Raw genomic sequence first — 11,361 nt, 5'->3', positions numbered from 1 at the left:
ATTCGAGCTGAGGACTGTGCTTCTGGGACAGGATCAGTGAAACACTTACATGGAGGATGAGCCAAACACAAGCAGACTCATGACCGAGAGTTTGGTTTGGCAGCAAAACTCAGGAATTTGCAGTCGCCACATGCAATGTGTTTAATGCTAAGGATGTGTGTAGAGAAATGTGGGTGTGAAAGTAAGTGAATGTGCCTGAAAGAAAGTGGGGGAGAGAGGCAGAATTGAAGGCATCCCTTCTGACTCATGCCAAGGGAATCCACGTTTGGCAAAAATGTTGTGAAATTCAGGCATCCATCCACACACACATACGCACACACATACACACGCGTGACATCATACTTCATATGACCTCAGTTGAATTATATAACCTCTAACTCTGGTATGTTTCTTGCATACTACTAGAAAGCATACGTATTTTCAAGAATAAAACAAACAGACGTCTAGACACAGTTTTAAAATATATTAGCAGTAGCTGCACTTGTGTGAATGTAAGGAAGAGTTCACTCAGAAAGAGAGTGAAATGTTTGTCCTTTTACCCAGAATTTGGAGTATGCATCCACATAGTCTGGAATAGCTGCCATAACCACTGCAGATGCTTTCAGTGGAACTATGGAATTTGATTTGAGTAATTCAAAGCACCAACTATTTCAGTTCAGCTGTAATATCTTTTACCTAATGACACAGATGCTCACAATTATCCACTGGCTTTGTTGTGGACTGTTTCTTAGATAAATAGTTGGAGGCAACGCTTTAATAAAAGGACATTCTCAACAAAAGCATTGGAAAGGTTTGTAGATTACTGGTAATAAATGTGCAAGTTTGTTTGGTGATCCAACGCCACTGAGGTCTGTTACTGCTGACTGAGCAAAATTCTGGCAAATTACACTGAAAATCTTTTGATGAAGAGACTTCTTGCTCCTTTAAATCCCATAACCATCCACATGGCCTTCATAGCACATAACCTTTTCTGTCTCATGTACATGATTATAAAAATCAGTGACAAACTTGCAATAGCTGGTCTTTATTTTAGATAACATTCATGAGAGAAACTATTGTTATTCCACTTGACAGTCATAGTTCCAGGGATGGCAATGCTGGCCGATCAGTCCACCTGTTTGGTCCAGACTGAAAGATCTTTTGGGTGGATTACTGTGAAGTTCTGTGCAGACATTCATAGTCACCACAGGATGGATCATTTTGTCAAAGGGTGTATATGAGGCTGTCGGGACAATGACCCAAATCCAGACAACCAGTCAGACAGTCCAGTGATTTAAATGATAAAAGGTGAGGATACACAGGCTTACAGGCGATGGCAGCAAGTCTAGTAGGTGAGAATTCACAGGTTAACAGGATTGGGACAGTTTTATAGGTATAGGCAGGCAAGCAGGTACAGATTCAGATTCAGGTAGAAGACAGCTCGCAAGGATGACTGGAGGGCAGAGTAGATGGGTGGAGCAGGTCTGAAGGATGTCCTGGAAAATACTGACAACAACGGGACTGCCCTGGAAGGAAGCTGGGGAGGCAGAACTGATTTGGAGGATGGCCCAGAGGCTCAGAACAGAAACATTCAGGGTGGGGACAGTGGCAGAGCTGCCAAGGAGGGAGACCCAGAGAATGGATGCATTCACTTAAATTGTTTAGGAGAGTTTCTGCAATACTGTTTTCATATGAAACCCCAGCAGTGTTTTGTGGGTCAAAAAAGTAAACCCAACCTTCAATTAGTATGAGGGTAAGTAGATAATGAATGAATTTTCATTTATGGGTGACCTATCCCTTTAATTTCCATTTTCAGCATAACAAGATCTAAATTTCACAATTAGCCAAAAATTTCAGTTTATGACCAAATACCTGCAAAACTATGTACAATACTTTGTGTTTACTGCTAATTAGCAAATATTTGCAGGCTTACACACTAAACTAAGATGGTTACTGTTTAAACAACAAGAAAGCATCATAACACTGAGCTCATGGCATCTCTCTGCCAAAATACAGCCTCACAGAGCTGCTGGCATGACTGTAGCCTCTGTTTTTTCCTTTAAATTGCTGACTTGGCATCACTGCCTCCTCAGTCTCTACTGTCTCCCATACAGGTTCCTGTAAAAGTCCATTTAAAGCTGGATTACTCTCCAAAGATGAGACATTTCATTTGATTTAAATTTCACAGATGCTTTTAATGAATAATGCTGTCATTTCATTTCTCGCTGCCTGCCAGAGATATAAAAAGACAATCATGTGAGCAAACAAAGCAGATCAAGATGTTTGCAATCAGAGAGCAAATACTTGGAGCTGTTACTTTAAGACTGTAATCATTATTCATAATATAATGGAGCAACAAAGGAGAGCACAGAGTTGTCATTTCTCTGTAATGGTTGGATAACCATCATTAGCTTTGTACAAACAAGCAATTATTGTCTGAATTGCATGGAGACAGAATATGTATTCTGTGTTATGATCTTCTGCCATCATCCCCTGGGTCTCAGAATCGCTGAACAGCTTCTCTCAACACTTCGGTCTGGGGAGTCCAGACTGAGTCACTGGCTTATTAGTGCTCAGACTGGCTATCATTGTCAGTGGCTGCATGCTCCACCACATCACTGCTGTTACAGCATTCATTTAGATGAAGTTACACTGATGACTGTTGTCTTCGACTTTCTGCAAACTCACTATTAATGTTAAATTTGATCTGGATGATATCATTATCATAGAAAAAAATAACCTCATTCACTCATCAGAAGCAGAGAATGATATACTGTGTCACAAATGCAAGTTGCAGCCTTAACATCCACACTTAGACAGCCTGCTTTGACAACAAAGTGTTAATGTGTTAACTTCGCTTATCATATGACTGCATGTGAATCACATTTTTATGGATGGAGTATGAACATTTTTAGCTTGTAGATTAGATCATCCATCACTTGCTCAAGGCCACATGTCTTAGGAAAGACACTATACTCCAAATTGTTCCTGATGGGCAGGCTGGGATTTTGCATCGAGTTTGGCCATCATTAGTGTGTGTGTGTTTGCTTTTGCAAGTTAAAAAAGAGCGGGAGGTCATTTTTATTCAGATCATTTTATTTTTGATGTTGTAGTTTGTGATTACTATGGTGGAAACACCACAGGGGCCGCCAACATCAAGAAAATATGAAACTTCCTTGAAGTACCTTTAAAGTAAAGTCTATTTGCAAGAATATTTGTTTTAACATTTTATATATTTCTTTCTTCCTGACAGTATTGAAGGCAACATACACATGGTTTTCCTAAAACAGTGCATAGACTTGAAACACAAAAACAATCCCTCTTAATCATCACCAATGACCTATATCAGCAGAGACCCCACCCTCCTCCAGTATCTTATGATTTTCTCATTCTTTCACTATCTTTATGCTCTGTTTACAACAACCAACAAATCCAACTTATTTGACCTTGAAGTAAAGACTTGATGTCCTCTGCTGACATAGACTGTAATGTCATTTGTTGTAAGCCAATATTCTCTCCCCGGTATAAGAATCTTGATGGTGGTGAAATCTGAAGAACCATTCAATAATGAATAACTGATATATTGTAATTTCCATACAGATATACAATTTAATGCAATCCAAAACAATAGATCTGCCACATATTTTACATTTTGGAAGATTATAATTTAATCTTCAGTGTATAATTTAATGTTTTTTTGTGGACAATGCCAAAAAACAGTTAATTCAGCTATTACTGAGGCCACAGTTAGTGGTGATGTTGTATTGCACTAGATTATATAAAAAATGTCTTCCCACACTTCTGTTTGTAAATAGGTTTGGCGAAACATTAGAAACACCTAGATCACATGCCTTCCACTTTAAGACCACTGCAAACCACAACTTCACTAATAAACATGGAATCACATTAATGCTCACCTGACAGCAAAAATCATGATATCTGGGAGAAGAGGCTACACTTCAGGGATTCTCAGTGGACTGCTAAACACAAAATCCAGTGAGCATATTCCAAAAAATCATTTGCAGATGTGCTACCTTTTCATTCTTTTGGAACATCATTATTGTTGTTGAGACTGGATTTATGGATGAGCTATGGTATTAGATTGCATCAGATTTTACAGCCGTACCTAATTAAGTGGCCACTGAGTGTATTATTTGGTTGTTGTTTTAGATTACTCTCCTCTTTTGGCCAAACAGCACTTTATATTCCATCCTGGATGAGCCACACTTGCAGCCATAATTGCCATCTGCATGTTATTAAAGTGACAGTTCACCCAAAAATGAAATTTCCCTCAATATCTACTCACTCCTCTGCAGATGTGAGGATGGGTGAAGATCTCCAGTTCACAAAACACTTCTGGAGCTTCAGCGGAAAACAGTGTTGCAGCCAAATCCAGTACAATTGAAGTGAATGGTGACCAGTTTTAAAATGTAAAGGAAGAACACAAAAAAACCCACAAAATGTCTCTATACTACTCGTGTGGTGTAATCCAAGTGTCTGTAAGCCGCAACATTAAAATTTGACCCAAAAAGACACATTTACACCTTGTTTTTAGCCTAACTGTAGCCTCTCAGACCCTAGCAGAGCGACACAAGATATATGAGATCTCGTGATACCTTGACACCTGTGTTTACATGCTACCTGGAAGCAACTCAGACAACAGAGAGGTCTGCTCAGAAATAGTGAGTTGTTACATGCACAGTTGACTTGGCAAGCTTTCAACAAAGAACAAAATGTCTGAAGAAGAGGAACATCATTTCTTTGCTGCAGCCGTGCAGCTTGGGCAAGAGCTTGCGTGTCTGCTTCAGGCGTGTGCACGCAGATCATGTCTGAGAGGCTACAGTTGAAATTTAGGCTAAAAACATGGTGTAAATGGTGTCTTTTTGGGGTCAGATTTTAATGTTGCGGCTTACGGATTGAGACATTTTGTGGGTTTTTGTGGGGTTTTTTTACATTTTAAAACCGGTCACCATTCACTTCAATTGTACTGGATTTGGCTGTAAGGCTGTTTTCTGCTGAAGCTCCAGGAGTGTTTTGTGAACTGGAGATCTTCACCCATCCTCACATCAGCACAGGGGTGAGTAGATATTGAGTGAAATTTCATTTTTGGGTGAACTATCACTTTAAGGATCAAAGGAGAAAAATATTTAAATTGAACAGACCGTCCTGCATCCCAGAAATGACTGAGATTCACTGGATCTTCTCCTCAGCTGATGTAAAGGGGGTTAAGGACTGACCAAATAGCATTTAGGATGGAGTTAGTAACTGTTTTCACAGCTCCCTCTTCTGTACCAGTATCAGTTAAGGAAGACTTTTCATTCTTACAAATTGCTTTCAGCTGCAGTGAGGACACATTTCCATACAAAACACATCAAAGTAGTCCATTAACCTCACTGTCTTTATCCATAAACTGATTTGGAGTGGACGTTGGTCTCTATGTCTGAAATGTCTAAAATAACCGGTGTGAAAATATTAATGCTTCACTAAAGCATTCAGGCCAATGCCTATTTCATCCTTATGTTCATGTTTCTTACATAAAATTCCTATTTCCAAACAAATCCAAACCATTTCCAGAAAAGCATTGCCAAATCATCCCTGAACACTGTGTATGTGACTCCAATAATAACAGGCCAAATTCCTGCCTTTCACATCATTAAACCTCAGCTCATCTGGAAAGCTTTAAATCAGGACCTCACAGCTCCTCATCCTCACCGCAGCGACCCACATGGCATCCGACACACAGCTATCCTAACAAGCAACAACAGACAACAGCCTTCTTTGTCTCAAGCAAGCAAGCGAGGGATCGGCTGATGGGGTCAGCTGAAGAGTCTAACTTGTAAACTGAAGAAAAGAAAAAAGGGGATCAGGGATCCTGCCGTAAAACACACAGAAACAACAGTGGAACAGGTGAATGTGACACATTGCCATGGATGCTGGGTGGAAAATGTGTTGCTTTTGGACTGTGTTTGTTTGTATTCTTGTGTTAATCACATTGCAGGGACAAATATGTCTTCATCATGGGGACTGACTGCCGGTCTCTGTTGCTACTGTGTTTTGCTTACTGTGTGAAACCAAAAGATGTTTTCACGTTCATCTGCACAGAGTATGTTCCTCTGTGCTCACCTTAAAGGAATACTTTTGGGGAAACACGCTAATAAGCTTCTTCTGCATCAGTGTCTGGTGGAAGTCTATTTATGAAAAAGAAAACACAAAAATCATCCACAAGATGACAATTCAAAATAAGATTAAATATAATGCAGTCAGGCTCTCAGCCATTCTTTCAATGATTTGTTCTCATGTAGATCAGTACCTAAGTAAAGGACAGTGGCTTATTTTTGCAAAATAAATCCTCACAGGGTGATACAATACTGAACATTGTCCCACTTATTGCATGGCTACTTAAAAAATAAATAATTTGACACAAAATAATAATTTAAAAAGGATTTTGTTGATTTAAAATTTATTTGTCTAAGCACCCATAGGAACAGTCTGTTATTACTTTTTTCTTTTTGCTTTATTTTTACTATTTTTCTATATTGTAGATTAATACTTAAGACATCAAAACTTTGAAATATGGAATTATATGGAATTATGAAAGATTCTCATACTCTGTCATCTGCACTTGGAATAAGCGCTTGAAGATGGATGGATGGATGAATGGAAGAGTCTTTTTGCTTTTATTGTCGACCAATTACACCTACACACACACATAAATACACGCATATATAGTAACTTCTAATTCATATGTCCCACACCATTAACAAATCACATGCTGCTATTCTTTTAGCTGTCTTTGGACATCTGTTGTGTAGCTAATGTGAAATTAGCTCAGCTGCTAGCTTAGCTAGCTTTAATTGTCCACAGATGACATTACTTTAAGATTAATTAGTAAATTAGCAAACAACACTTTCAAATGAACTTGAAAATCATGAGTGGCTCATTACTCAAAACTTACTGACTTGAGAAAAAATAGTATTAAATAATAATAATAATAAAGAATAATATGATATCAGACCCCCTCCTCCTTTTCCCTTTTGACCCCTCCATGTTTATCAGTTGAACATAGTTGCTTCTTCTTCTGCTTCTTGTTGTTTCATCCTGCCACATCTAAAGCTCACCAATTAACAAACTATGTTTTCTTTGTGTGTAATGTTATTAATTTTTAACCAGGTAAGTGAACATTCTATCCAGAGCAGAGTATTTTCAGATGTTTTAAAATGTGGGATTTCTGTTGATTCATTTCAGAGTATTTTCTTAGGGTCAGGAATGTAGTGGTTAAAACTAAAGTAGGGGAGACCAGGGATGGTTGCAACACTTTTTGCCTTTTCTCTCTCTGTTCAGAGACTATTTGGACAAGACCAACCAAAATCCTACTATATTAAACCTACAGCTGTCTGGTAATTATCCATGCCAATTAAAGATGGTAACATATGGCATATCATTCACAGTATTTATTTGAAAGGAAAAAGTCAGATGTTGCAACTGACCCCATCTTTGGGGGCAGTTGTAAAAAGAAATCAAGTGATTGTTGCAACATATCAAAAATACATTACATTTCACTAATATACTTTTGCTTTTTTGTGTTAAGAAGCATAGTATTTTGAAAATATGTGTTGTTTTACAGAACATTTGAGCATTATTTATTTGAAAGTTATTCAGATTTGTTTGTTTATGCGTAGAACGTGGGCCTTATACTTAGTCAATATGCAGATGTTACAGATGTTATTCAGCCTCTTTGTATTTCAGTGTCAGGCATGCAACAATAGGATTATTTGCAATGCATCAATTTTTTTAATTAAACAGGTATTTATTGTACAAAACCACATCTGTTTTAAAATCTGATTATTCTTATACAACTTTATTTACTTCGTCATAACTTGTTTATGTTGAAAAATACTGTTTTGATATAACCTGGGGACAGCTGCAGAAACATGTTACAGCTGTCCTGCCTCTATCAGCCAGGACAGAGTATCATGTGTTAGCTAGACACATAGACCTAAGTATATCATTTCAAATCGAATAAGACTGATTAATTCATACAAAAGGACTGGACAGTATGACAAAAACACAGCTCATGAAAAAAATGCTCTCATGCCTCCAAAACAAGTTTGTTGTTTGTCTGTTTTTCAATAAATACAGCAGCAGATGTTGAATGTGTCTTCCGTCTTCCTGGTGGGGAGATGGTCTAACTGGCCATGTGAGTTTAAGCATCTTAACTCTAGCATGTTTCTGATTAGAGGACTAAGACTTGTTGCAACTGTCCACGTCTACCTCAAGTCTCCACGGAATGAGACTTATCTCTACCCATTGAACCCAGCATTTATATGGTTAAATCATATAGATCACAGTTTTTTTTAAAGGTTCTTGCATCATCTTTCTTCTCTCACCCATCCTACCATCAATCAAACAACTCCTCTGCTGTTGCGTAACAGTCTGTAAGTTTAGAAGCGCTCAGTGTCTCAAATAGTTCTGTTAGAGTCTGGTCTCAGTTCTGTTAAATAGATCACTGGAGGAATGTGGAACAAAGTGAGTTTCGTTTTTTCCAATCTCATGCAACAATCTATCCATTCATTGTTGACAGTAGTCGTAATGTGCCTTTAATGGTATCATATGTTCTGCTAGGATTGGTTGTAAATGAGAAGAGAATCGGCTCATGACAACATTTGGGAAATGGGCTGCTTTTGGACTCGTGTTTGTTTCAGCCTCCCTAAAAGAGGAAACAGTGAGTGACTGTTGTTGTCATCTCTCACCAAATCACATAAACATTTGGTGAGGGATGTTTAGGCAGCTCTCCTCTGCAAGAAGGTGAAAACGAAGCAATTTCATGACTTTATCGCCTACTTTTGTACTGTAACCACTGAATAAGATGTCATCAGACTCCTATAGGCGTCCAAACACACAAACTTTCTCTCTCTCACATACACATGCACATTTTAATCACAAACACACACAGGTCATACCCTCAATCTCAGCCCCACTGAGTGTGTGTAACTCCAGTCGTTTCAGATGGGAGTGGTCCTCTCCCAGGAGAGTGATGTATCCAGGACAGGTTATAAGATCTGCAGTCTACAGTGGCCCTCTAGGGACACACAGAACTGGGGCTACATTGTTCACTGGCGTCATTGTGCAGGAGGGTTTCCCATGGATCAAATGTTAGAGACTTCAAACCCAGGGGTCTCAGCGCACTCGTAGCTGTTGTTCAATGGACACGATGGGAGACGAGGCTGTTCACACACTGTTTCTCACTGAGCTGAATAAGGCCACGCTGGATGTGGTCCCAGTGGCTCGTCGTCTGGATGTGGAGAAGGAAGGGAGTGATGGTGGTGGTGGGGAGAAGAGGAGATGCTAGACACACGGATAAGAGCAACTGAAGACGTGGTCTGAACTCTAAGGAGGAACAGAGTGAACGAAGGCAGCGGAAGAGACAGAGGAAGTCTAGACACTCAGTAACAGTAGCAGACTGGGCTCAAAGGCAAAGTTTCACACAGGAAAACAAACTTCCCCTGCTAAACAACTACTTACAGTCCCCTCTGTTCCACACTCAAATCGTATGTCAAGGTTCCACACCACCGATGTGAGTAAAGAGCAAAATGATACAGCTTTTAAAAGACAGGGAAAAGTTGACCTTTTGAATGAGAACATTTGAAAGACTGTGCACCAGGCTTGAGGAGTAACATGTAACTGAATTATGTAATCTGGATACAAAAAAGTAACTATCCATTACAGTTACAGTAACAGATGAAAAACGATGTAATCAGATCACAGATATATTTAGGAAAAATGGGCATTATTAGTAAGATTAGATTAGATTTTATGGACCAAACAAACTAAACTAATCAAATAATTGAGAATATAATTGACCAATTTATCTATGATGAAAATAATCATTAGTTGCAGCCCTAATAACACTATATTAGGATTAACAGTTTCGCCATACATTACTTTGATATTGTGATGCTTGGATTATATTACTGACTACATTTTTTTTAAAACAGGTAATTAATAACTGTATCAGAGTACATTTTTAAGGTAGCCTTCCCAGGCCTGCTGTGCACATATTTTATAGTGTACTAGTTGTCATTGGTGGAATGTCAGACCAATATGTTTTTAGTCTTCTATGGTTTTTAGACTTAAATAAAATAAACAATACATAGACATGATCAAGTGTGTAAGACACAGGAAGAAGGAAAAACAATATTAGCAAAAAGAAATATAAAATATTACAGAATATGTTTACACAAATATTGATTTTCAAGAAGTAACCCTATCTGCATGTGTAAATACACGCATCAGAAAACCTCTGTGTAAAGATTAATCTCCATTGCCTGATTGTGCAATACAAAACAATAAATTATTTACAACAGATGTACTCAAGTAGAAAGACGTGTGTATGTACACCAGGAGGCTCTGGAAGATGGGGAAAGCAAGAATCAGGAAAAGTGGTAAGAAGTTTAAGTAAATAAGTAAACAAATAAATATCTGCACAAGGTACAAAAAGGAATAAGTAATATGAGAGACCAAAAAGTCTTGCATTTGTATGTAACCACATATAAACAAAATTTAAGGTCAGATTGTCAGTCCAGCTTCCACTTTAACTGTTCCAGTATACAACAAATACTTCTAACGTTTCTTCAAAGATTCCTGTGGCAAATTCCTATGGCAACGCTTAAATTCTACAATTGTATTCAATTAAAGTAGATAATTGGTCAGACTTCCAATGTTGTACAATTATTCTTCAGCCCAACAACATAAACGTTGTTTCCACCACATTCACCAACGAACTAGACCTCCTAGAAATATAAGTCAGGGACAAAATGATATCTGGGAACCAGACACCAGTGTACCATCATAACTGCATCTCCAACATCCCTGATTATCTTTAATATGTGCATGAAGATGCTCAGCAGCAGTCTAACTGGCCTAGTGTGTTAAAAATGTCAAACTTTAAACCTAAGCAGGCACTAAAAGTACTGGTGTTTTAAAAAAAAAGACTTGAGTAAAAGTGCAAATGATTCAGCTTTCAAAAACAAAAAAACTTTTTAATGTTTAATGTTATCAGTAGAAGCATTTCGTCAAAGGGGTTTCTGTTTCTTCAAATCATCGGTCTAAATTACTCTCATAACTCCACTGTTCTTCTCAGTGGCCACTGTCACCTCTTCAAACTAATGTTGCAAATTTTGTACATTTTAGTTAATTTTAACTGATAGTTGAAAATGCTAGCATTTTATTAATCATTAACAATTTATAAGATACAAACACATTTTTAGCATTTTTTTCTTATTTTCATTTTTTTCTGTTTATCTCACTTTAAGTTTAAGCTTCTTTATCAAACACATGGCTCCACCAGACAAAACAATGTCAAATGAGGTGCAATTACTGCCA

Source organism: Lutjanus erythropterus, chromosome 10 (assembly GCF_056507025.1).
Source record: "Lutjanus erythropterus isolate fLutEry1 chromosome 10, fLutEry1.hap2, whole genome shotgun sequence".
NCBI lineage: Eukaryota > Metazoa > Chordata > Actinopteri > Lutjaniformes > Lutjanidae > Lutjanus > Lutjanus erythropterus.
Note: the sequence above shows the minus strand (reverse complement) of the source record.